This window comes from Cupressus sempervirens, chromosome 4 (assembly GCF_028749045.1).
Source record: "Cupressus sempervirens isolate cs-2001-9-10 chromosome 4, ASM2874904v1, whole genome shotgun sequence".
Classification (NCBI taxonomy): Eukaryota; Viridiplantae; Streptophyta; class Pinopsida; order Cupressales; family Cupressaceae; genus Cupressus; species Cupressus sempervirens.
Window position 1 is genome coordinate 46,736,105 of NC_143121.1, and position 21,855 is coordinate 46,757,959.

Sequence of the window (21,855 nt, forward strand, 5' to 3'; positions counted from 1 at the left end):
ACAATCACATCACAACACTTATCCTCACACTTGCACTTGGTACAAAACAAACTCCTCCTTTGTCTAGGTTTAGTCTCACCACTTAGTAAGACCCTTTCATTTATGAGAATCTCTCCTCTTTTTGCATCCTTAGAATGTGATGATTGCACATCTTCATCCACATGAGCAACCCTTGCTTGACCATCAGCTCTCCTATCTGTCCTTCCTTATCATTGAGGGCATTCAAATGCATGATGACCTTCTTCATTACAATGAAAATAGGTACCACAGAAGTCTCCTCTTCCTAAACCTTGTCCACATCCTCTACCTCTTCCTCTCTAATCTCAAAATTTTTGATCACAGAAATGATTGAAACCCTCATTCCTCTAGTTCCTGCTAGTACCCACATCTTCATTTTTCTTTTGAGTCTCGTTTCGGCCTCTAAATGATCTACCACTGCCCCTTCCTCCTTGATCGTGCCCTCTTTGCCTCTATCAAACTTTTTGTTTAGCTTTTGTAGTGCCTGCCTCTAGTTCACATTTTTTTATCGTTGCTAAACTCTTTTAGGGCTAGTTTTATGTTGATGGTTAGTAGCATTGTTTTGAGATTATCAGATATTCTGCTATGGATTCAGTTTATTATGTGATGAGATTACTTAGACTCTACATTTCATGTATGTATGATGATTATTTTCAGTATTTGTAGTTATTAATGATAATTAGTAAGATGATTTATTATCATATGTGTTTTATTATGGATACTTACCCCATACTTGCATGTGTATGGTGTGTTTGTTTTCTTTGCGTGTTTACTTTTGTATGGCGTGTCTGATGTGGTTAAGGAAGGGAGTCGTAGTCACCTGCTAGTTGGAATCTACATGATGCACCACTTCCTGCCATTGCCTGTTTAGTTTAGTATATATTGTGCTTGTACATGTGTGGTTTTTATGCAGGTTGCAGGTACCGGGTATCGACTTCCCTGAATTGTCAGGATGAGCGTACCCTATCATATTATCTCAATGATAAGAGAGGGGATATAAATTCTCAAGTCCAAATCCCAACCCTTTAAGCCATTTGTTCTAATTGGAAAATTAGGATAAGTATCTGAGTTGAGTACCCTCTGAATACATTGGATAACATAATTCATGATATAAACCTTTGGTTTGATTTTGTATGTATTTTGGCTATGATAGATTTTCATATTTTTACCTTGTGAGTCTTTGATTTATTTTCTATTGATTAAGCCTAATTAAAAGATTTAATTAATGGTTTAATTAAATGGAAAATTAATATGATATTTTAATATTTATCTTATTTAATTAATTGAGAAATTAATTAAATAAAGTAATTAAAGGTGAAGATAAAAGTTTAAATTTGGAATGTGACAACATTTATTTTAATAATAATATATTTGGAGTTCATTTTTAAATAAAAGACTAAATAATATTATTATTAAAGCTAATAAATATTTTAGCAATTAAGTTTTGGAAAATGAAATTTAAAAGTGGAAGATATATTTAAAATTATTAAAAGATTCTAAATCTCATGTGATTAAAATATAAATATATTAAGATTGAAAAGTGGAGTTATTAGAGTTAGTGCATGAGATTTAATAAATAAATTAATTAAATTGGAAAGAGTAAAGTAAATATTATATTAATGATTGTACATTATTTTAATATTTAGGAGTTTGCAAATTCTTGAGAATTGTCATGTAGACAACACAGGGGTTTGCACTCTAAGAATGCACAAGTTGTCTACACTTAAGAGTTAGCATTTTATTTGAGCACATGGTGTCTACAACCTTAAGACTTATCTAGAAGGTTGGAGAAGGCTCATGCTTGGTTGTCATGCTTATCTTCTAGTTGTTTCTAGAGACACTCTAGATGCATCTTAGAGGCCTTTAAATAGAAGCTCTCCTAGTGAGTTTGTACAAGCGGAATGGAAGCTACGAGCTACAAACTTAATGGAAGCTGAATAGCCACAAGCTAAAATGGAAGCTTCAAAGCTTAAATGCATTGGAGAAGTTCATATGCTCATATATTTTCTACATGCTTCTATGTTCCTTCTAGCATTTTTAGTCACTTGGAGATTCTCGGTTGGCTTGGATCTTGGAAGGATTGCGAATGATGGAGAAGGAAAGGATTTTCTATGGACTTCTGAGGCATGGCAAAATTAGCATCAGTGTCCAGGTGCACTCGTGATAATCACATATTCTCTTTGCACTATTTCTCTTCCTGTCTTTATCATGTCTATGTGTCTGAGTAGTCTTATGATTGAATCTATAATTGAAATTGGAATCTAGGTATTTTATTTGGTTAAGAAGAAAACAAAAGAAAAACCCTAGTTTTAATCTAGGAAGGAAATTAGATCTGAATCGGGTTTGGGTTTGAAATTAAAGTTATGAACTTAGACTGACAAGGTTTTGAATTTGAAAATGGAAAGAGGCTTGAAATGGAAATTCTAGATTGAAATTTAGAGTCAGATCTATTAGATGGATTAATGGACATATTTAGAGAACAGATATTTTATAAAGAAGATTCTTAACTGATAGAATTGAGATGCCCCTTTTGGACTATATGTCCTCTTTGTAAATATATGTATATATACATATATATGTGCTTAATCGTATCTTATGTATATATACATATATATACATATATTTAAAAACATCTTTGTTAAATCTGAATCGCAGTCAAAAAAATGTTATTGTATGAACCGAATCGCATATTAGCAAAACGTTTTAATAAACATTTTTAAAACAAAATATATATATGTGTGTATGGGAGGGCGGGGGTACTTCCCACCCCACCCTTTTATTACTCATGCCGGCGGTGGTCTTTGGCGCAGTCGTACCTACGACTGCGATCGCAGGGCCGACTGCGGCCACAGCCAACCGCACGACCCAGTACGTATGACAGTGACAGAATTATCAACCGTCGCACGGCGCTTACAACCCCCCCCCCCCCCCCCCCCCAACCACCTTCACCCACCATCCTTTCCTTCTGTCTCACCCGACGGCAGTAACTTACCCGGTAGGTCTGCATTGCGACCGGGAGTTAAAGAGGCCGCAGGGCTAGTGCGATGTGGCAGTGGCTTTAAAAGTCATGCCATCCTTTAAATCGCAAAACATTAGTTTATAAACACACCATTTTTTTATATGAATCATGAGCAATTCGGTTATAAATAATATTTCGAATTTGAAATAATTATATTGAAATGGTGTTATTGAGAGTTTATTAATATATATATATACATACATACATATATATATATACATACATACATACATATATATATATACATACATACATATATATATATATACATACATATATATAGATATATATATGTATGTATATATATATATATGTATGTATGTATATATATATATGTATGTATGTATATATATATATATGTATGTATGTATATGTATGTATATATATGTATGTATATATATGTATGTATCTATATATATATATATATATATGTATGTATGTATATGTATGTATATATATATACATACATATACATACATACATACATATATACATACATATACATACATACATATATATATATACATACATACATATATATATACATACATATATATATATATATACATACATACATACATACATACATACATACATACATACATACATACATACATACATACATACATACATACATACATACATATATATATATATATATATATATATATATATATATATATATATGTATGTATGTATGTATATATATATATAAGTATTAAATATGTTGAATATCTCCAGTGTTAGACTTTAACATTGTGATTTTATAAGTTCTTATGTTAATAATTGTTATATATGGGATGTCGTTTTAAATAACTTGTCAAATATTGTTAACCAGCAAGAGATATGGAACTATTTGAATATTTAGGGATTAGAAATGGTTGACTTTTAATTCATTGTATTATTAAATAATTAAGGAAGGATAATCTATATTATGTTGATTTAAAATTAAGAGGCTTTAATGATATTGGATTAGGGTGTACTTGACAAGGAGTCATTATTACATTATAACACCATTATAATATTGCTATGTTTTGAATTATTATGTTATTGTTAATACCTTAATCGTGCTAAGAATCAGTTAAATATCAACCAATGAAGTTTGTAAGGTTTCTTTAAGATCAATTAATAATAGTTTGGATGAGTCTATTGTTTATTAATGTTTGTTGGGTCTAACAAACTATTAATAAATAATGGTGTAAAAAGTTTGATTAGATTTAATTAATAATCAAGTTATGTAATAGTGTTTTAATTGCTAATATTGATTCCTCTAGCAAAGTTGTGAAGTATTTACATCGAAGTTGATAGGTCTTATTCTTATGACCTGAATAATGACCTTAGATGTTTTAATGGTGAGACTTAGTAATATTGAATTGGAAACTATTAGAATGTTAATAGGTCATGGATGGTGTACCTATGTTAATTGATTGATTAAATTGATTATTTTAATTAAGTTATAATCTTCTTATTCGAGGATTGATAATTGGTTCTTTTATAAAAGAATAATAATTCTTGGATTATGTCAAAAAGTTGAAATAATGATAAGGAAGAGATATTCAATTAGTAACTTGGATCTTAGAAAATAAAGCAAATGATTTAATGAGTAAATATTTATCCTTAAGTTATTCTTAGGATAATGCTATCGGGGAATCAAATGGGTTGACTTGTAGGTCAAATGATGAAACTTAGACACTTGAGGTATACTTGCAAATGGAAAATTGGAAACCCCTACACATTATTCAACTATGTGAATTTAGTAAACCAAAATATGTGTTTGCATCGTGTATTCTATATGCTTCTTGTTTTGGGTTTTGGGTTGACTAGTGTTGACCAGTCTTAGGTTGTTACCAAAGGCTCGGGGGTTATGAGATGTGTTGGCATGTTGATATTATTGGTCTCCATCTTTATAAGCCCAACCATGGTTATGTGATCGTATGCTCTATGAAATGTTTGTATTTGTTCATCAGTCTTCATGTGTGAAGCTGAGATGTATGTGTATGAGATACCTGAGCTAATCATTTTTGAGTCATCGATCAGTTATCCTTGGATTACTTTCTAGTCACCATGATGGGACTAAAATGTTGATTTATTTCTTGATGATGTCATGTTGTGACATGTTTTGACTCAACCATTTTGGAGTTTTCGATCAGTATGATTTTGAGATATTCTTGGTTGCTTGTTGAAGAACCAATGGATATGGTAATTATTTTGAGATATATTTTGGTTATTGAGAACCAATGGATACTTATGATTATCAGTGATGCCTTCAGTTGCCAATAGAGAACTGTTGTGGTCATGATTTTCAATGGATGTTTTTCCAGATGCTCATGGAGATTTTGATGATTCTTATCTTGGAGATTTGATTATTCTTATTGTGGATATTTGATGTTTTTATCATGGATATTTGATGATTCTTTTTATGGATTATCTTTTGGATTTTCTTTACAGTCGCTTGTATAGGACTGTGGTGATTTTATGATTCCATGAGCACTAGGGTAGGTTATCTACTTGTAGTGTCGGGAAGTGGCTTGCAATGGGGGCCAGGGCCCTAAGTGGCTGCCAGGGTAACTCATGTAAGTTTGGTTAATAAGTGATAACATTTACACACTAAATGGGGATTAAATGAACCTAAAAAGATAATTGTTTTGGTTCTCGCCCATGCCTTGAGCGCTTGTACAGGCTAGGATGGGAGTAGTGAGAACGCATGGTTGTGACCTTGCATTCCATAGTATGCCTCGTCAGTATGAGAGGATACTAGTGGCTGCATGAGATCAGTATGGACCCATGGAGTTTAGCTAACTGCTAGGGTAACTTGTACGTGATAAATGCGATGACACTTTCCCGCTTGTAGAGTAGGTTTCCTACATGTCATTGTTGTGCCTCTGGGAATTAGATGTCAAATTTTGTGTGATGGAACCTTTGATTTAGTATACTTTTAGGATTCTTGGACTTAAAGAGATTTATGCTTTGTGGTTTTGATATCCTATTTGGGACTTGAGATTATCTCCTCAGCACGGTGGGAGTGGACCATTTAGGTTCCACGCGGTCGGGTGGTAGTGTTTTATCACTCTTATCATTTGAGATCCGTCGGAGACACCGTGGCTAGAGCATTCTTGGTTGGTATTTATCTTCATTATGTTCTTGGAGCATTATGGTAGATGATATACCTTATGATGGATGTATTTACTAGTATGTTTCTTATATTGATGGTTTGCATATGTTAGATGATGGTATCCTATGCTTTACTTTGCATGTTAGTAGGATTTTTTTTTAGGAGTGACATTCCTACTATGATAATACCGATGATCTCTTCGGTGCTTTGAAATGTTACGCACGGAGGAATGGCTAGGATCCATGATGATCTAATGATGCTATTTACGGTTGGGAGGAACTGTGCATGTAGTTATTTATGTTTGTGGTATATGGTTATCTTTTATGATGGATGTTTATGTCTTTTATGATGATGATGTACTTTATTTACTTGTATTTTTATTCTTTTAAGCTTTTCATACCTTGTAACATGTACAGTGGATGATTGAGCAATTCTAAAGTGTGATTATTAAAAAGACACTTGTATATTGTTTAAGTACATTGGATGTATCATTGTTATTTCATAAGGATGTAATGTTAGATGAATAGTTAATTTACATGTGATAAAACGTTAAGAGATCTTTAAAGAATGTAATTCTGTTATGTTATGTTATTTTCAGTTGGATATTACTATTGCTTCCATAAGTGTTGTGTATGGTTTTACTTTCATGTTTTAAAAAAAAAATTGTTTGGTAAATTTAGTGAAATTCTTTGGATCCCTTGGCGGGGCATTACACTTCTCTTCAACTCATAGGGAAAAATAGTATGCCTCTTCAATGCTAGTCATTCTAACCAGACTTAACTCCTCCTGTATGCTACATCGTAACCCACTGAGGTAATGGGAAACCTTCTCCTTATTAGCTTTTGCATGCTCTACCTTAATAAGAAGTCAGTAAAATTCATCTATATATTCCTAGATAGATTTTCCTACTTGCTTTAACCCTTGCATTTTCTTGAACAAATCAAGCTCATAATCAACTGGAATAAACTACTTCTTTAGTTTGTCCACCATGTGATCCCACCTTGCAATTTTCTCCTTTCATCTTCTATTCCTTTCTAGCTGAACCTCTTGCCACTAGATTTTGGCATGGCCTTTCATTTTGGCCTTTGCAAATTTAACCCTCTCAGGGTCTCTGATATCCTCATACTCAAAATACTCCTCTAATTCATTGATCCAATTGATCAACTCACCTAGGTTTAGAGTTCCCAAAAACATACCCACATCAACATTAGGTCTTTTTGTCATGACCCCTCCTAAAAAGAATCCTATAATTAGATTAAATATAAATTCATATATTATTATCTATTGGTCACAAAAGAAATATATATAGATAAATGCTTATGATTTATTTAATCGTATTATTCATAATAATTTAATTTATAACTATCCATAATAATTCTATTATTCATAATAATATAAATTATTATTCATAATAGTATAAATTATTATTCAAAATAATATAAATATAAATATAAATTATGTAATACATATACATATTTAGGTCTTGAACTAATATCATTTATTTCTCCTTTATAATTATATATCAAATAATTCATAAGGTATATCAATACTTTTCAATATAACTTTATAAATTGTATTTACTACTTATCAAAATCCTCATTATTAAAATGCTCTCTTGTATCTATATTAATACTTCACAATTTCCTTTTGTAATAAATTGGATAAACTACACACAACCTGTCATGATACATAACAATAGATGCAACACTTCACTCACACCTCTCCTAAATAGGACAGCATGTATTTAAAGAATAAGGACAAGGTCAAAAAGGAGGGGATACACATTCATAAAATTTACTTGAAGCAAGATCTGAATCATCCATCAAAATCTATCAACCATCGAATCACATTCAACCAATTACCATCAAACACGTATTCTGTCAAAAATCAAAATAAACCAGCGGATCACATCAAAGGACGTGGGATGGAGCACCAAATAGAGGAGCAACAGTCACAACCATCCTACCAAACATGGATTTTAGTAAGGAGCATAGGAATCGGCATCCAAAACCATGGAGGAGGATCCTCTTTGTTATGTTAGTACAACAAGGTAAACTACAGAGCACGAGTTACATAGGATGTTCATCAAAGCATATGAAAAGGTAAAAAAAAATACCACATATTAATAAAGGTTTCTCACATAACAATAAGGCAATAAAGTTGTATGACAATCACCAAGGAAGCCCACGTGAGTCTGAATAGAAACGAGGAGAATTAAGGATAAAAGGGGTACTTTATTAAAGGAATTGGATGGTCTAGTAAGTTCAAATTACTAATAAAATCATAGATTGCATTTATCATTTGTGAGATAATACACATAGACCCCTACATTATTAGGAGATGCATACATATTTTTAAGAGGAGCATAACAATAAATATACTTCATTTCATATATATATTGAAGAATCTAAATATAGTTGTGGACCTCTTCCAAACTCAAGGGATAAATCATGAACGTTGCCTAGTATGAATTGTTTATAAGATCTATGTTAAACCATAAATTGGAAATCTAAAGTGACCAAAAAGGTAAATCGAAAAAGGGGACATTACACTTTTCCCAAGATTAGAAATGGCCCTAAAAAGCCTCTCCTCTGCCTTGTTTAGGACTTCCTCTTCACCTTCCCCTTCCTATCCAATATTTTCTTCTTCTTCATTTTCTTCCTCACTTTCATTGCCTGTGGCAACATTCAATCCTCTACATATCTCCTCCTGCAATGCTTGAACTTGTCTCTGGGGGGCTCTAACCTTAGGAGTAACAACTCTGGCCCTTCCACCATGTTCCCTTCATGGAGGCATCTTCTTGTCTCAAACCCACAAACACACAGTCCCAGTGCAAACTGTCTCACAATAGGCACTCTGTCTACACACTTAGGAAAACCTGCTCTGATACCACTTGATGGAGACACAACCAAAGACCAGAATGAACACACAAGAAAAGGGGAATATTATTATCAATGAAAAATTCCCTATGGGATTACAATAGTATGATTTTGGAGAAAGAAATCCTTCCCACAGTACCTTCTCTTTAACTCCACTAAGAACTGTCTTTACAATGCCAGAAATGTTCTTAAATAGACCCCAATTCATTTAGGGTTAGGAATACATTCTAGAATATGCTAGTTGGCATCCACCACCAAAATAGAAGGTTCTAAAAATCATGTTAGAAGTTGTTGTAAAATTAGAAGAATCCAGAAATAGCAATCCAACTTCTGGGAGGCATAACTTTTGAACCGAGACTCTGATTGATGAACTGTTTACATTTTCAAAAAGCTCTTGAAGTGTTCCATAGACTTATGGACTAGATTTTCTTGTCCCCCATTTTTTGGCCCTGTACAAGGCTGTTTAGTGCCCCATAGTTGACTTTGAAACACTCTTAGGAGGTCTCCAAGAAACTTAAAACTACAATAACTTTCTAACCGTAAAGTATTTTGACCTGATTCTTTTTCTAGAGTGCTTTAAATTACAAGTATAATCATCCATCCAAATTACACCCTCTAACTCATCATGATTTTGGCTCTATTACAAAATAACCCATTTTATGCATTTACACATATCCCAAGGTGCTTAAAAACTCTAACCTAGAAAACTAATAGTGGAACTGTGAGAGTTGGAACCTTTATTTGACCCAAATGGGTATCCAGAAATAAAAACACATTCAATAGAAACTATCTCTAAGCATATTATTATGGGTGATATAGGATTGCCCTTACACCAATGGATGCTCCTACATCATGACTTGACAATATGAAAGAAATAAATATAAGGTCAAGTTGACAACATCAAAGTGTGTGAGAGTCTGAATAAACTGAAGATTTAATGATGAAGAGGAAGCAAATTTGAAAGATAAGCAGAATAGCCTTGAGGAATATAAAATATATATTCAATCAAGAAGGATCAAGTATAAGCCAGAACAAAGATCTGTTATCAGCAATTTACTTGCATTCAAATTAGTTCATCTCATTGTTACTCTCTAACCATTATAGTAGTGATCTAAATCTCTTAATAGAGTTGGCTTAATAGCTATTTGTAAATCCTCTAGCAAGGTGGTAGTTCTGTTGAATTGTCTAAAGACCTCTAACAAGGTCACTCCTAAGAAGGTGATTAAATCCTCTAATAGGGTCACACCTAATAGTGTGTTTTGTGACCTTTAACAGGGTTGGTTCCTAATAGGGCTCACTTCAGAAGAGTGAAATCAATAACTAGTTGCAATTGGTGGTTTTTTCCAAATTAGGTTTCCACATTAAATCCTAGTGTCAATTGTGCTCATGCTTATTTCTTTTATGTGTTTGCAACTAAGTTAAAGTAATGGCAATCACAGTTAACATCTAAAGATTTGCATGTTAATACTTACCAAGAAAATTCATATTTACCGAGTTACAAAATTTTATGTGTACTTACCAAGCATTAGCAGTATTTTGTTCTCAAAGTTTATTTTGTATTGGCATCTAAGGGATCTACGATTTATTTTAGTGGTAACTAATTCACCCCTCCCCTCTTAGTTACTCCTCTTCTATTTCCAACAATTGGTATCAAAGCTTTTGGTGCTTGCAAAGAAGGTTTCAAGGACCTAAGCTAAAGATCAGGATGTCTTACAAGAGAGAGATTCCCAAGCTAAATAGAGACAATTTTGCAACATGTCAAGGACTTATGAGGATACATTTGGCTTCCATCAATGATTCAAGGTGCAAATATCTTGATGCTGAATACAAGACTCCCACTAGAACATTGCCAGTTGAAGATATTGTTGAAAAGAAGAATCATACAATCGTGATGATTGATAGTGCATTTGCTCTAAGTTATGTTGAATTTGATGAGGTTAAAGACTACAAAATTGCTCATGAAATGTGGAATAAACTAAAAGATATATATAGAGGATATGACAATGTAAGAAGAGCTAAGGTTGAAAGTCATAGAGGCCATTTTGATTAGATGAAAATGAGAGAAGATGAGAACATTGCAAAATATATGGAAAGGATCAAAGCAAGTGTAAGTGAAATCAAAGCATCTGGAGGAGACATTGAAGAGAAAATAGTAGTAAGCAAGGTACTTAGAACTCTTCTTCCTATTTATGCAATTAGATTATCTTCTATTCAAGATATGAGATGTGATCCAAATAATAAAATATCTTTAGATGCTCTAGTTGGAAGATTGATAGCTTTTGAGTTAGATAACATTGATAACTATGTCCCCACTTCAAAGGTTATTGAGCCTGCTTTTAAAGCTAAAATCTTGCTCAAAGAAAAGGGTAAAAAGTCTATTCAATCAAGAAGTGAAGACGAATAATCAAAAGAAAGTTTAGATAGTGATCTTGAAGTTTTTGAAGCCATACTTGCAATAAATTATTCCAAAGGTAGATTAAAGTACAAAGGTAAAGTTCCTCTTATCTATTTTTCTTGTTAAGAAGTTGGACACATTGTTGCAAGGTGTCCAAATAGAGAAAACAAAGATGAAAAGAAAAGAATCAAGCATAAAGGCAAGAAGGATTTCAAGAACTTCAAGGATAAAGGTAAGAAATCTTGTTTTATGGCTAAAGATTCTGATAATAGTGAAGATGAAATGGTATATATTATTGTAAAGAATGAATTTGATGATGGAGATAAGATGGCACTTATCTCTCATGTTAGTAAAAATGATACATGGATCATTGGTAGTGGTTGTTCACATCATATGACTAGAGATAAAACAAAATTTGAGAATATGGAACCTTATGATGGAGGTAGTGTGAGATTTGGAAACAATGAACCTTGTTGCATAAAAGGAAAAGGGTGTATCTCATTTACCAATGAACTTGCATGTGAAAATGCTTATTGGGTTGAAGGATTAAAGCATAATCTACTAAGTGTGGCATAGTTGAATAACATTGGATTCAAGGTAGAATTCATGAATGGACAGGCCAAACTACTAGATGGTAAAGGAAATTTGGTTGGATCTGGCAAGCAAACAAAAGGTAATCTATTTTATCTTGATCTCGTGATTGTTCATGTTTTATTGCTCAAGTAGAAGAAATTTTTTTTATGGCACAAAAGACTATCTCATGTAAACTTTGATAATCTAGCTAAGATAAGAAAACATAAAAGAGTAAGAGATATTCCTAGTTTTAAGAAACTTGATATGAGTTTATGCAAGAATTGCCAAATTGGTAAGATGGGAAAGACTAGTTTCAAAAGCAAAAACTATCAGTCTGAAGAGGTCTTAGAAATTGTACATACTGACTTATGTGGACCTAATAGAATAGAAATTTATAGTGGAGAAAAAAAATTTCATTCTTTTTGTTGATGATTACTCTAGAATGATGATTGTAATGTACTTGAAAGAAAAATCTAAAGATTTTTAAAAGTTCAAGTTGTACCTAGAAAGAGTAGAAAAAGAACTTGGAAAGAGGTTGAAATGTTTAAGATCAGACAAAGGTGGAGAATTCATCTCCAATGAATTCAATAATTTCTACATTGAAAGAGGAATTAAGAGACAAGTATCAACTCTTGGCACACCATAGTAGAATGGTATAGCTGAAAGAAGAAACAAATCTATCATGGATTGTGTAAGGACATTAACGATTGAAAATAATGTTGCTCTCAAATACTAGAAGGAAGTCATCACCACTGTAATTCATACCTTGAACAGAGTATAGTTGAAGAAATATTCAAACAAAACTCATTATCAACTATGGTATGGCTACAAACCTAATGTAAGTTACTTGACAATATTTGGCAGCAAATGTTATATCTTGAAAGAATCTTGAAAAGGAAAATTTGATGTAAAAGGTGATGAAGGAATATTTCTAGGATACTCCTACAAAAGTAAAGCATACAAATTTTTGAATCTATCTACTCATAAAATTATAGAAGAATTGATGATTTTGCATAAAGAAGTGAAGAAGAAAGCAACAAAGAACCAGAGGATTATAGAAGATTTGTTTACTATGAACCTAATACTCTCAAGTCCCCAAAATCACCAAGAGTTACCAAGTTAAAAATAGTGCAACCTAAGTCTCAGTCTTAAGGACCTGAGTCACAATCAGAGGCTATCGAGCTAGTTCAAACTGAGTATGATGGACCCAAGTCACAGATAGAAGGATTCGAGCTTGAAACTGAAGTTCATAATAAGGACAGTGGAACTCATTCAAATACCAAAGAGCTTTTGTTAGCAAGATATGTTAGAAGGCATCATGCACCTAATCAAATCATTGGAGACAAATTTGATGGAACAATGACAAGAAGAAAATTAAAAGGTACATGTTTACTTGCTAAATTTGAACCTAGAAATGTTAAAGAAGCTCTAGAAAATGAAAGCAGGATTGAAGTAATGAATGAAGAGATAGAGCAGATTGAGAAGAACAAAACTTGGACTCTTGTTCCTAGACCTAAGGATAAAAATTTAATTGGCCCAAAGTGGGCATTTAGAAATAAGTTGAATGAAGATGGAAAATTTTCAAGAAATAAGGCTAGACTAATATGCAAAGGTTATTATCAAGAAGAAGGTATTCATTATAGTGAAACTTTTTCTCTTGTTGCAAGATTAGAAGGTGTTAGAATTTTACTAACATATGCAGCACATAAAGAATTTAAAATATATCAAATGGATGTTAAAGTTACATTCTTGAATAGAATTCTTGATGAGGAAGTACACATTGAACAACAAAAAAGTTTTGTAGATCCTAGCAAAACAGACATGATTTGCAAATTACACAAAGTATATATGGTCTCAAGCATGCTCCTAGAGCTTGATATGAAAGACTTCATAATTACTTGGTACCTATTGGTTTTTAAAGAACAAATGATAACCGTAGTCTATTTATCAAGAAATAACCAGACAAGAAGATTGTGTTGGCAAAAATATTTGTTGATGGTTTTTTATTCACAAGAAATGATGACGTGTGCAAAGCATTTTCAGAAGAAATGAGTAAAGAATTTGAAATGTCCATGTTTGGTGAGATAAAATTATTTTTTGGATTGAAGATACAATAGAACAAAAATGGTGTCTACATCACTCAATCTAAGTATATCAAGGAAATATTAAAGAAGTTTGGAATGGAAGACTCAAGACCACTTGGAACCCCTATGTCTACAGGACATAAGCTTTCCAAAAATGATGATTTCAAAGAGGTGGATTAGACCACATATAGATCAATGATTGGAAAATTGTAGTATGTAGTGCATACAAGGCCTGATATTACTTTAGCAATTGGTATGGTGGCAAGATTCTTAGCAAATCCCAGAGAAAATCACATGATGGCAATCAAAAGAATCATGAGATATCTGAAAGGTACTGAAGATTATGGATTATGGTACAAACTTGGAGGCAATTTGGACTTAAACATGTTTACTAATGTTGATTGAGCACAAAGTATTGATGACAGGAAAAGCACTAGTTGTGGAGCATTCTTTCTTGGTAAAAGACTAGTATCTTGGACAAGCAAGAAGCAAAATTATACACCTCAATCCATAGTAGAGGCATAATATGTGGTAGCAATAGTTAATTGTACAAACAATGTTTGGTTCAAACAACTATTGGCAGGTATGAAGATAGAAATCAAGGATCCAATAGTCTTTACTATGATAACACCAATGCAATCAATATATCAAAGAACCTAGTGGTGCATTCCAAAAAAAAGCACATTGCTATAAAATATCACTTCTTAAGAGAATTGGTGCAGGACAAAGAGGTCAGATTGGAATATGTTAATAAAAAAGAATAGATTGTAGACATATTCACCAAGCCATTACCTAAAGGTGCATTTCTATATCTAAGAGGTAAGTTAGGGTTCATTCCCCTATCTGAAGCTCACTAAATGAAGTTTAGTGATGCATCAACAAAAGCTAAGCTGAATAATGAATAACATAACATTTTCTTCGGTTTAGACATGCTCGGTGCTCTAACAATTTTTGAATTAGCAAGCTTGCATTCAGGGGGGAAACTGGTTGGGGAGAACCTGGTAGGAGGTACAGACCCTGGAGGAACTATGGGGGGACTTGGGAAGAATGTTGGATCAAGTTTCATGGCTATTGGGGATGATGGTAAGTCTGGACATGTTTTAGACACTTTTTGCGGGGTCCGTGACCCGCCCTTGGATTCTGCCTTTGCTTCTCATGTGTCAGGTTAGGACAAAGAGGAAAAGAAAGATCATGTGGAATCTAATAAATTTAATTCCTCTGTTGGAGAGAAGGTAGGGTCCTCAGAACAAAAGACCTGGTCTTCACTTTTTGGCAGGAAACCAACTGGCAAATCTTCTTTCCCGTCGGTGACTTCTAAGACTAGTTGGGAGAAAGGTGAGTTCCAAGTCTTTATCCCTAACCCCTTAGTGGATTTCTTTGTTTCCTCCATGGATTTCATGCTGGTGGGAAAATTTTTTGGGGCAAGACTAGATCTAGATTCTCTAAGGAAAATGGTTAAGAGGAAATGGGCTATTCGCAGGGAGGTGGACATAGCTCCCATGCCAAATGGTTTCTTTCTGTTTATTTTTAACTATAAGGAAGATATGAATTTGGTTCTTTGTGGAGGTCCCTGGTCTTTTGGAAAATGTTCTCTTACAATAAAAAAAATGGGAGCCTAATATGGTTTTATCAGATTCCTTTTTCCTTACTACCTCGATTTGGGCCAGACTTCTTGGACTCCCTCTTGAATTCTAGCATGAGGACATTTTTAAGGGTATAGCCAGTTCTTTTGGTGAATTGGTGGCTCTGGATAATGCTACTATGACCAGATCCAAACTCCAGAGTGCTAGACTATATGTGAAGGTGGTAGATTTGAATCATCTCCCTGAAAAGGTGGATTTAATCTCTAAGCTTGGTAAGAAAACCCAAGTAATCATTTTTGAAGATCTTCCTTATGCTTGTTATGCTTGTAAGAAATAGGGTCACTTGGTTAAAAACTACCCCTCCAAGAGTAAAATCCACTTGAATAGTGAGAAGGAAGTGAAAAAGACTAAGGTTCAGCAAAAGAAGGTTTGGAAACCTAAAGATGTTCATCTCAAAGAGAAGAAAGAGAATGAGAACTCAAAAGCTCCACCAGCAGTTGTGGATATTGTCTCTAAACTTCTTCTCAAGGATGGGGCTAGGCTCATGCCTGAGACGGAGAATATAAACTCTAAAAAAGAAGTGAATGGCTTACAACTTGATCCCATCTTGCCTGAACAAGGTATAGATGACCTGATGGATTTATCAAAGAAAATTGTTCTTTATCAAAAGATGGAGGATAAATGGGGTGATCTTGATGAGATGATAGAGCTTGAGGAAGGAGAATTCTTGGCTGAATCTGGAGCTCATAGTGAGGATGATGAAACTCAGCCCACAGAGATGCAGGTTTTTGCCCCTTTATTTTCCCAAGATACCCTTATTAAGGACCCTCCTGTCCTAGAAGCTATCAAAGAAGATGGAGTAATCTCAAAGCTTAAACCAAATTCAAGGAAAAGGGCTAAAAAAAAGAATAACATAAAGGGGGTCGAGACTCGAAGCAGTAAATTAGAATTTCATACTAAAGTGAATCCCAAAGCTTCGACCTCAGTAAAACGTGGAAAAAAAATTGACCAACAGTCCAAGGTGAAACTAGATGTTGGGTCTCTGGATGAACATGGAAGGAAATCTTCTAAGAAAACCAGGTAGTTAGAAAGCTTGCAGAATATTGCTAATGGTTGTCAAGCAACTATTCTAGATTATACCCCTAAAATATGGAAATGGAAATTATTACCTAGAATATTAGGGGACTGAACAGTTACCATAAACTAGATGTTGTTAGGAACTTTGTTAGAGAATAGAAACCTGATTTTCTTCTGCTATGGGAAACTAAGATGAACAAAGAGAAAACAGAGTAGATAAAAGCTTTTAAAAATTACTCTATAAATGCTAGTAGTTCAAAAGGTTCTTCAGGGGGAACCCTAATGCTATGGAAAAAAATTGCTTTGTTGGGACTATTTTGAGGGCTAGTAAATACTTTATGATTGCTAAAATTACTAGTGTTGATCAAAAAGAGGACTGGTATATTGTGAATATATATGCGCCCAACATGAAAAGCCAAAGGAAGAAGGTTTGGGACTCTACATCCAATTTTAAAAGTATGGATTACTCTGGAAGGTGGATAATCATGGGAGACTTCAATGTCCCTCTTTATGACCATGAAAAAATGGGAGGTAATGCTACCCAACTCAAAGGAAGAATGGACCTTAGGGAGTTTATAAACAAAGAGGGCCTAATGGATATGGATCTTCAAGGCATTCAATTTACTTGGAGTAATAAGAGAGTTGGCAATGATTATATTCAGGCAAGGCTTGACCATGCTCTTATCTCTCCTGATTGGACAAAAGATTTCATCTGCAAGTTGGAAGCCCACCATAAAATTGGTTCTGATCATTTCCCTCTTATTTTCTCTACTAATAAGCTTAGTCCTAAGATGAATTTTCCTTTTAGATTTGAGAAGATGTGGATGCAACACCCTCAGTTTGAAAGAAAAATGGAAGAATGGTGGAACATCAAAATTGATGGTACTGCTCTCTTCAAAGTGACTTCTAAACTTAAAAATGTCAAAAATAAAGTCAAAATTTGGAACAAAAACTGCTTTGGAAACATTTTTGAGGATAAATCTGTATTGAAAGAGGATATCCAAATAATTCAGGATATAATTCAGAAGGAGGAATATTCCCCGGACCTTCTTTTAGAAGAAAATGAAAAGCTGACTCAATACCATGACATCATTACTAAAGAAGAGATATACTGGAGGCAAAGATCAAGATTGATATGGCTGACTAAAGGAGATAAAAATACCAAATTTTTCCATCTATCCACTATGAAGCATAGAGCCAAATCTCACATTTCACATCTTATTAAGGAAGATTTGAAGATTGAGGAGGATAAGGACATCATGGATGAAATGGTGACATTTTTCTCTAGTCTTATGACAGTTGACCCCAACATCAATATGGAACACCAGACTAAATTCCTTAGAGTAATCCCCACTCTGGTTTCAAAGGATCAAAACAAATTGTTAAGCTTAATTCCTAAGAATGATGAAATTTTCAAAGCTGTTTGTTCTCTAGGAGGAGAAAAAGCCCCTAGTCCTGATGGCTTTCCCATGTTTTTCTTTCAGAAACTTTGGAAACTTGTTGGAAAAGATGTTTGTGATGCGGTAAAGGAATTCTTTGGGGCAAAACAATTGCTGAAGGAAGTCAATTCCACCTTCTTGTGCCTGATTCCTAAGAAAATTGGAGCTGATTCGCATGATCAGTTTAGGCAAATCAGCTTTTGTAATTCTTTCTATAAAATTATCTCCAAAGTGCTTACTTCTAGATTGCTTCTGGTGACCCCTTTGATCATTGCTGACCAACAAAATGGCTTCACTCCAAGTAGACAAATCCTCAATTTTGTTATTTCTGCTCATGAGAATATTCATTCCTTATCTTGTTCTAACAATCAAGGATTTGTAATGAAAGTGGACATTGCTAAGGCTTATGACAAAGTTGATTGGTCCTTTCTCTCAAACATTTTGTTTACCTTTGGCTTTGACAACAAGGTTGTTGGACTAATACATCAGTTGATCTCTACTTCTTCTATTGTTGTCCTGGTTAATGGTAGCTCTTCTCATTTTTTTAATCCCTCTCGGGGATTGAGACAAGGGGACCCTTTATCCCCCATCCTCTTTGTTATTATGGCTGATTTTTTTAGGAGGTACATTGGGGATCTGGTGCATAAAGGAGTTAGTAAGGGATTGCAACCCTCTTCCCATCCTCTTATATGTTCTCATGGCCAATTTGTTGATGATATCATCTTTATGGGGAAATTTGAAGTCAGGGAAGCCAAAAATTTGAAGCAAGCAATAAATCTTTATTCTTCTGCCTTGGGCCAACTGGTTAACTGGAATAAAAGTGATGTGTTTTTTCTCAATACCCCTATTCTTAGACAACATAAAATTGCCAAAATCCTTGATTATTCTATAGGGTCTCTCCCTTCTTCCTATCTAGGTCTTCCTTTAGGCTTGAAGGCTCTAGATTCCTTTTGGGAAGACCTTATTAACAAATTCAACAAGAAGTTGGCTGGTTGGAAAGGGAACCTTTTAAGCTAGGTTGGTAAATTAATTCTTCTTAAAGCTTCTCTCCAAAGTATACCAACTTATGCTTTAAGTCTTTTTAAAATCCCCACTAAATTTGTTGAGGCTATTGACAAAATTCAATGGAATTTTTTATGGACTGGTGCAAAGGTAAAAAAGAGAATACCTTTAATTGCTTGGGACCAAGTTTGTAAACCAGTTAGGGACGGTGGACTGGGCATCTGGAAAATTAGAAGCATGAATAAAGCTCTTCTAGCTAAACAAGGATGGTGTGTTTTTCATGAAAACAAAGAGTGGAGTACCATATGGAAACATAAGTACCTTCTTAATTCTATTTCTCTTCCTGATTTCTTCTCTTCTTCTGATGTTTCTCATCCTTCCTCCATTTGGGGAGTTGTGCAGGGAACAGAGAAAATTCTTGGAGAAGGGAGCTCTTGGAAAATTGGCCAATTTGTTGATGATACCATCTTTATGGGGAAATTTGAAGTCAGGGAAGCCAAAAATTTGAAGCAAGCAATAAATCTTTATTCTTCTACCTTGGGCCAACTGGTTAACTGGAATAAAAGTGATGTGTTTTTTCTCAATACCCCTATTCTTAGACAACATAAAATTGCCAAAATCCTTGATTATTCTATAGGGTCTCTCCCTTCTTCCTATCTAGGTCTTCCTTTAGGCTTGAAGGCTCTAGATTCCTTTTGGGAAGACCTTATTAACAAATTCAACAAGAAGTTGGCTGGTTGGAAAGGGAACCTTTTAAGCCAGGTTGGTAAATTAATTCTTCTTAAAGCTTCTCTCCAAAGTATACCAACTTATGCTTTAAGTCTTTTTAAAATCCCCACTAAATTTGCTGAGGCTATTGACAAAATTCAAAGGAATTTTTTATGGACTGGTGCAGAGGTAAAAAAGAGAATACCTTTAATTGCTTGGGACCAAGTTTGTAAACCAGTTAGGGACGGTGGACTGGGCATCTGGAAAATTAGAAGCATGAATAAAGCTCTTCTAGCTAAACAAGGATGGTGTGTTTTTCATGAAAACAAAGAGTGGAGTACCATATGGAAACACAAGTACCTTCTTAATTCTATTTCTCTTCCTGATTTCTTCTCTTCTTCTGATGTTTCTCATCCTTCCTCCATTTGGGGAGTTGTGCAGGGAACAAAGAAAATTCTTGGAGAAGGAAGCTCTTGGAAAATTGGTAATGGTTTGGAAAGATGTATGGCTTAAGGATCACCCCTTAATTGAAGATTTTCAAGATATGACACAAGTTGACTTATGCAAGCAGAGATATGGCACTCTTGTTAGTCATTACTAGCAGAATGACTCTTGGGTGAACTTGAAGGACATTGATAAATGCTTCAATCACATCCAATTATCTCTCAATGCTGTTTATCTCCATCCTTCTTTTGAGGATGAGATTATTTGGTATGCTGAACCTAGTGGGCAATTCAAAGTTTCTTCATTCTTTGTTTCTAAGGAGAAGGAAAATCTTCCCTTTTGGTCTCAGGCTTGGACTAAGGGTCTCATTCCTAAAATTAACATCTTCTTTTGGGTCCTACTTCAAAATAAAATTTTGACCCTTGATAACTTGCAAAAAAGAGGTATAAATTTGGTGAATAGGTTTATTTTATGCAAGAATGGATTTGAAGATAGAGACCACCTGTTTCTAAACTGCTCTTATACCCAGCAAGTCTGGACTGAGATCCTTATGTATTGGAATTTGACCTAGGTTCATCAAAATAATGTGGAATCTTCTTTTAAAAGCTGGCAATGCCCTTCTAAGAATTTTGATGTTCAATTCCTATGGAAAATTACTCTTCCTCATCTCTGGTGGGGTATTTGGAAATAAAGAAATAATAGAATTTTTAGAAACAGAGAGGTTCCTGGATGGGTGCTTGGTCAGAATATTATTAGATCTTTTAAGGAGAATTTCAGATCTCTGAAGAACCCTGATAAAACCTTTCCTATTGATAATCCAATGCATTCCAAAAATCCTAAACTTCAAACTGATAACCCAAGATCAACCATCACTTGGAGTTCCCCCCCTTATGGTTAGATTAAAGGAAACTTTGATGGTGCTATTAAGGGAAACCCAAGAAGTGCGGGTTGTGGAGGTGTGTTGAGAGATCATAGGGGAAATGTTAAAGATGCTATAGCAATCCCCATAGGCAGGACTAGTAGTCACATTGCTGAAGCAATGGCTGCCCTTTATACTATGAAAATTGTCGTGGATTTGGGATCTATGAATTTATGGTTGGAAGGTGACTCTCTAAATATTGTGAATATCCTAAATAATAAAAGTTCTATCTCATGGTTGATAGAGGCCACAATCAAGGAGATCAAATACCTTATTCAAAAATTTGAAGAAAAAGTTGTCATATCCCATACCTTTCGAGAGGCCAACGGAGTTGCTAATTGGATTGCCAACTATGTTGTCCTAACGGGTCAAAAGGTGAGATGGACTAATGAATTAACTAACCAAGTTTATCTCAAAGCAATTATTCATTATGAAGCCATCCATGCGCAAGTGGGAAAGATTTGTAAAGATTAGAAAGTTAATGATTTCGGGGAGTGAGCATATTATTGCCAGATTTTCTTCCCCAAGGAAGTACACTCAAATGAATGTGATGTGGTTTTTGCACGTATCTCTAAAAAAGAGAGTCTCTTTTCATGGGACAAA

The 21,855-nt window shown here is 34.1% G+C and overlaps 1 pseudogene; it reads left to right on the plus strand.

Moving 5' to 3' along the window:
• Window positions 1–16,747, plus strand: part of LOC149559863 (uncharacterized) — a 139,190-nt pseudogene extending 122,443 nt beyond the window's left edge.
• Window positions 16,748–21,855: the final 5,108 nt, after the last annotated feature.